Below are 7,002 nucleotides of genomic sequence, written 5' to 3' on the forward strand. Positions count from 1 at the left end.
TACATAGAAACACTGAATACAACATGTATCCTCAGTGGCTTCAGTACAATAATAAAATTAGAATAGCACAAAACCCATGCCATTAATCAAACAGTTAACACCAAAAACATACCTATAAAGTAGACCACGGACACCACAATGTCCCAGTAATCTGCAGAAAAGGCTGTCAACAGATTTCATAGGGACTGTGACTTCTTTAGAAAGTACTTCCAATGACGCTGATGACTGTGGATCATCCAGGGTAAGCTTATTTAGACGTTTTGTGGTCAAATGCTAAACTACCCCCTCCTGTATTCTGACTCGTGTGCAAAGTTTTTCAGGGATCCTCGCATCATTGACAAAGACCTGGCTGACATCCTGCTGGCAAGCTTAACAGATTTTGAACCACTATGTCTGGATTTAAACCAGCAACCTTTAGGTCAATGTGCAGTCACTCTCTGAGCAGCAATGTATCTGTCGGCAAGCAACTTTTTTTTTTCAGAAGCAGACTCATCAGAATGTAGGCTGCTCAAGGCATCACCTCAGGCAGGGAGAAGCATTCAGGTATCAAGAATGCCAGCAGCATAAATATGGCAACACATCCTATATGCCTAACATGTAACCACACACAAACACAACACTGGGCATGTATACCTTTTATTGTATTTTTCTCTCTCATATAGAAACACAAAAAGACACACACCTACGGGCAGATGCAGAATTACACATGCATATGCATGTGTGACAGTAAACCCTCAACACACACACACACAAAACAGGCAAGAATGCCTGTTTAGCAGTCAGTCCAAACTGTGCTGGGAGTCTCTTACTTTCCATATGACCTTTTGTCACTTTGCCAGTGACATTTTAAATATGCTCTCGCTCACCTTTGTCAGCAGCCTTGTCTGCTGGGTGCCAAACAAAGCAGAGCTGTTGAGTAAAATACTAAGAGAGAGTATGAGAAGACAGAGGATGGAGAAACGGAAAGAGATAAATAACATAGACCCAAATGAGAAGCAGGTGTAAGAGCTGAGCGCAAGCCCAGATAAAGGTAGGTGGAAAGGTTTAACAGATGAGAAAGAGTGAGCTGGTCAATGAGGAGGCAGAAACAGAGAGACAGTTGTAATAGACAAAAATAGACAGATAACTATTAAGAATGAGACGTAAATGTAAGAAAAGATGGGCTGAAAAAAGTGAATGAATGAAGGAAAGATGAACATACTGGCGGCAAGAGGCAGGACGGACTGATAACATGAAGTAGCCGAGAGCGGAAACTCAGTAAAGGGCAAGGAGGGGAAGAGGCAGAAGCCGAGTGAGTGGGAGAAAAAAAAAAAAAAAAAAGTGTAAGTGGTTGAAAATAAAAGAGCGGGGGATGGGGTGTGTCACTCTGGAAATCAGACAGCCGTCTGTGGTGGAAATGTCACAGACATGTGAGGGCCCATTTCAGAGCTGTGATAATATGTAAACCTCATTCATCTCCAGCCAGAAGGTTTAGTAGGATCAATAGGGTCTCCGTTTTAATAGGGATACCTCCTCTGCATTAATAAGACACACTAGCGCCAGCAGCACTTACAGACATAAATTTTTATTCTCACGTGCCTGAAAGATCACCATAATCACAGCAGGGTAGGGGTGACGGTCTTTCAACCTAAAGGCCTAAGATCAAGTCTCTGTTCTGTAGCTGATCCTGGATTCCCTGTGGCGGTGTTAACGAACGCAGCGTCCACCGAGCTCACCGTCCACTGTAAAAACTGTAGATTTTGATATCTGGAGATCACAAAGGAACACAAACATGGCACTAACGTATAGAACGTGTACTTGCTTTCAGTTTATATCGAGTATGCTCACACCTGTTTAAAAGGTCGAGGCAGCATATTGATGGAGTTTACCAGTGGTTTCCAATCTTTAAGCGTACGTCTGTCCTTTCTTTGGCCAGCTCATTAGACACAGGTGGAGGGAGGTTTTGAGAGGAAGAGTGAGAATAATAAAGGTCAGCGGAGGGATCATTCTTCTGTCAGCGTCTGTTTTGTCACACTGTCACTACCCAGCGGCGAGTTGACATTTTAATAAAATGTTCAAATGGACAATTAACACATCAGGGGCGAGACATGCTAAGCTATTGTTACTTTTTTCATCATCAGCATTAACGTGGCATTCTTCAGAAGTGCACACATGTTTCTGTGTTCTGGCAGATTAGCTGTCATTCTATTCTTTTGTGATAATTGTCTACTACAGTCTATTGTCTAGAGTGTTTCAGTACCAAAGTAAAGCTTTGAAACATCACAACTATGCACGGGTTCTGTTAACAAAAGAATTTCGAGACTTTGATTAGTTTGTGATAAAACTTTGACCATATCAGTTTCAAAACTTGTACTGTTCCATGAATCAAAGCAGCATTTTAAGTCTCCTGTGTCCAGCTACAATCCATGAGTACAAAATCCAAGAGATAGGACACATCGATATACTCACCTGCATTACCAGAAGCACAGTCATGATGCACAATCATTTACTCGGGCACACAGATCAGGCAGTGATATTCATACAGTGCAAGGTCTTTATTATCAAGCAAGTTAAAAAGTAACTAACTAACTAAAACTGATCTTAATTTGCTCTCATTAAGCAATGCAGCATGAAAAGGTGATTGCCCACAGTAACACATCATCCACTTCCGTGCATACTGTACAGACATTGTGGCTAGCTTGCATATATGCACAGATACACCCACAATTCCCAGTCTTGCACATTCACATACTGTACATACACACTAATAAAGAGTCAAAAAGACCTCAGGCGGTCCAAGGGGGGAGCCGATAATGAGAGAAGGAGCAGAGGGACAGAAGTTGGAGTGTGTGAAGCAAGCAAAGTTGGTTCTCACTTCTGAGGCTGCAAAGCCCACATGGGGAAAGAGATCCTGTCACGAACATTGAAGCTCTGAAGGAAATGTCAAATAACTGGTGTTTGAAGCTAGGGACGTATGCATAGCTATGAGCTCAAATGGTTGTGTGTGGATGTGTACATGTCTGATGGAGAGATAGTTTAATAGAGAAAAAAAACATAGCGTGCAGAACTATATGCATAAAAGTGTGTTTGCGTGCCTGTGTGAGCGTGTTTGTGCTTGATTTGGGCCTACAGCGCACACTTGAGAGCTTAAGTGGGTGATCTGAGGGCATTATTTGATCAAAGGCACTTTGATCGCCTAGGACTTGGTCCAGTACCGAATACTGTATATGGGTTTCCTTCATGGCCACACACACACACACACACACACACACACACACACACACACACACACACACACACACACACACACACACACACACACACACACACACACACACACGCGCAACAAAGCAATGGGATAATGGAAGAGCAATAACACTGGGGGCCCCATGTAATGGCAGCTAAATTTAATCCCATGACAGCTCCCAACTTGAGTGGAGAAAATCAATCAATGCAAATGGAGGCTAAAATTGCCACAGTCAAATGTTAAATGACTGGCAGAGTGATGTAGCGCTCTACACAAGGCCAGTGCCTCTTTTCTTTCTCTTTCTTTCTTTTTTTGCCTCTTAGATTCCAGTAGGTAGCCTGTCAAGTACTCAATTTCAAAATATTGTATTCATCTTGACAAGCCAAATGATTAATCTACCCTGAAATATTAAGTCCGAAAAGCTGGGACATTAATTTCACAAGTACTCTAATCTGAGATTGTATCAGTGATCCTTTTTGTCCCTTTGGATATTCATTTTACTATGTCACCATTGTCTTCCCTTGCAGTTGTAGTAAACGTTTATTTTCAGGCTACATGAAAATACAGAGGTGAACTGTTCACCTTGACATCTCTTTTCTTAAAAATATATTTTTCAATATTTCTGTTTGTCTCCCACTGCATTTGTATTGCCACCACATTCATCTCAGACTTAATCTCTCTCCCTGTTCCCCTCTTTCACTTCCTGCCCTGTAGAAACACAAAGTAGACTATCAACTTTCTGCTCACAGCTGCACTTTTACACAAATATCGTTCCTGTATTTCTTTTATTTGAGACTTTTTCTCTCTCTGTTCTCGCCTTTTACAGTTTCTGTAATTGTCTAGCTGCTTTAACCTCTGAAAGCGATGACAAGTTACAGTGGTGCTTTGATTACAAAAAGAAAAGGAGCTCTGATCTGTCAGTTGCTGGAGAAAATCCCAATAAATCAGACACCTCGCTGACATATTGTATTGCTAGAGCCCCATTCAGGATTCAGGATTAAGATTTCAGGGGGAGGTGGGTAATGGAATGTTTGCTATGTTCCTTATTATGGATGCTGTAGCCAATACAATATTCAAAGAAATTAATATGTTGTGGAAAATACGTATAAATATTATAACTTAATTTAACCCTTCAATGCAAATTTGGAAATTGCTTGCAAATGGCTCTTTCTTTCCACAAAATGGTCATTGCGCCCCGATAACGTGTGTGGGGCAGCGGCTTATACACTGTCCCATACTAGCAGCCTAAAATCTGCTATTTTATCTGCTTTTATATGTTCAACTGTTTTCAACTGCTCTTCAATGTTTAATTTCTCATAGAGCAATGCAACTTTTATTTTCGTATTTTATTTTGACTGTTTTAACTGCTCTTTAATGTTTAATTTCTTATACTGCACTGTAACTTACTATGTTAATCTTTTTATGTAAAGCACTTTGAACTGCTCTGTTGTTGACATGTGTTGCTTGTGCGTATATGCCTTGCTTTTCTCTGAATACATGTTGATATGCATTTGGCGTCAGAAGAGGACCAATTCCAAAATGGTTACATGTCTATGACTGAGTGAAACTGCCAAAAACAGAAATTTAAAGGTGTTTGTTTTGCATATTTTTGCTATGTATCTTTCTTCCTCTTCCTACCTTTTCCTCAAACACTGATGTCTGTAGTCGGTGTGCAGTGTCAGTACAGATTCAGCTGAGTGAATGGAAGCAATGTGAATGTGGGGCACTGGTACTTCAGCATGGTACGTGGAAGAGTCAGCACCAGGACCAGAACAGCGGCTTTCATCTGGAAAAGTGAGTGCAACAGTGCAAGCTTGGCAGACCAGGGATCCACTGAGAAACAAATATACCCACAACACAAATAATAATGCTGCTCAAAGGAGGTGCGAGGGCCCGTCCTCGCGGCTTTGCATTTGCGCAGCACTCAGACACTGAAAAATGTCACCAATGAAAAGGGAACTGAGTTCAATGATACCTCACACAATAGTGTGCATCAAACAGGTCATACGTTATGAAAGGGGCATGGCTTAAGCATAGGGGGCGGGCAAAACCATGACCAATGAAATGGCTTGAGCATAAAGGGCGGCTCAGCATCACAAGTAGTCCACACATTTTTGGCCTATAGAGGCCTGGACCCTTATGATATGACAATGTATACTAAAGTCCAACTAAATGCCAAAAATGGCCACCACACACACTCTGTTGGACAAAAACTCAAGCTTTTAATAACTTTTAATTGTTAAGGTCTTGAGATAGCACAACACAAATTTGAAGTCGATTGGATGAAATCTCTAGGAGGAGTTTGTTAAGGTGTAGCACCTTGACATTTAGGTCTACTTCCTGTTGCCATTAGGGAGTGCTATAACTTTGAATAAATATTAAAGATGCACCGATTACAACTTTCTAGGCCGATTCGGATTTTTCATTGAGTTTGGCCTGCCAATTCCGATTTCATATATTCTAATTCCTAATTTTCTAACCACTTTAAGCACATATTTTAGCACTCTTTAATAGTACATATTACATAGATAATCAATGCCTATAAAATAGAACTATATAAATTAGTCTTGGTGTGGGAAATTCACACACGTCTAAAGTGCTACAGTTTCCTTCGTTTCACACCCAATATCCAACTAAACTAATTTGATATATTTAGCAAACTTAAACTTCTGTATGTATGAAAACAGGGAAAACAGGTAATGGCAATAAAATGTTAAATAACAAAAATAAAATAAATATGCGCTTGCAGTATAAAGATATTTTTCAGAACACACACACACACACACACACACACACACACACACACACACACACACACACACACCTATTTGAACGTCAACAGCAACATTACCTGAAAACAGCATGAAGTTCCTTTTTTAGCAAGTTTGCTTTATTTGTCATGGTGGATACATATGAACAATAAAAATGGGCTCATCTGGTAACGTTACGATTACCTCGGAACAATCCAGCAAATAGACGGCACCCTAGGCTGCTGTTACTCGAAACAGAGGATTTAACGTCACCACTCATTCTACACATGGGTGAGCAACAAAACTAAACGCAGAGGGAAGATAACTAGGTTTTTAACGTTGGTTTTGAGCGGTATTCATGCGTGTCGGAGGGATACACACAGCGTCTCCTGCAGCAGGGCGTCCAATGCAGAGGGTTCATCACATTCATCATATGTTTACCAAGTCTTGTTATGTCAACATTAAACATACTGCAAGGGCTCAATTTTTAAATTTTGTAGGGGGAGCTTGCAATCCTTATTTGTGCACCTATTCCCGAAACCCTTAAAATACATTTTCACAGGGCTTGATGTGACCGCCAATCGGCCTGCTGTGGTGTTGGTGTAATTCACCGACACCCCATTGGCCCAAAGAACACCACATACTGGCACAAGCATCACCATACGTACACAATCTGTGAATGTACTTGGCTCTCTCCTCACTTTGACCCACATCTGCATGTAAGCCTTCATATTAAGTGCATCCTGGAGTGCCAAAACAAGGGCCTTTTCAGTGCTTGCTGTGTATTTGCCTCTATCTGCAAAATCAAGTAATGATGATCAAAGCAATTTAAATAGAAACTAAAGAAACATGGTACAAGGCTGACAGGCCATTTGTAGAGGTTTGGTGATTCCCGCATATAACAGTAAGGTAAGTATTTTCATGTGCGCGCGTTTGTGTGTATGCTAACGTCTGCATGTGTCCGTGCATAATTCCTAGAAAATGTCTATTTTCAAGGCTATATACTCAAACACAGACATTGTGTGT

General features: G+C 40.9%; 1 protein-coding gene and 1 long non-coding RNA gene across 3 annotated transcripts in view; both read right to left on the reverse strand.

The window, feature by feature from the left end:
- The window catches only part of LOC116671979 (uncharacterized), an 18,287-nt gene extending 13,647 nt beyond the window's left edge, over positions 1–4,640 (reverse strand). The window contains exons 1-2 of the long non-coding RNA XR_004327434.1: positions 4,630–4,640; positions 1,628–1,635 (exon numbers count right to left, since the gene is read on the reverse strand). This is a non-coding gene — a long non-coding RNA (uncharacterized LOC116671979). The remainder of the gene's footprint in view (positions 1–1,627; positions 1,636–4,629) is intronic.
- Positions 1–7,002, reverse strand: part of cntnap2a (contactin associated protein 2a) — a 351,650-nt gene that overhangs the window by 262,196 nt on the left and 82,452 nt on the right. The gene's annotated exons all lie outside the window — the stretch shown is intronic.

Source organism: Etheostoma spectabile, chromosome 22, assembly GCF_008692095.1.
Source record: "Etheostoma spectabile isolate EspeVRDwgs_2016 chromosome 22, UIUC_Espe_1.0, whole genome shotgun sequence".
In the NCBI taxonomy this organism is placed as follows: Eukaryota; Metazoa; Chordata; class Actinopteri; order Perciformes; family Percidae; genus Etheostoma; species Etheostoma spectabile.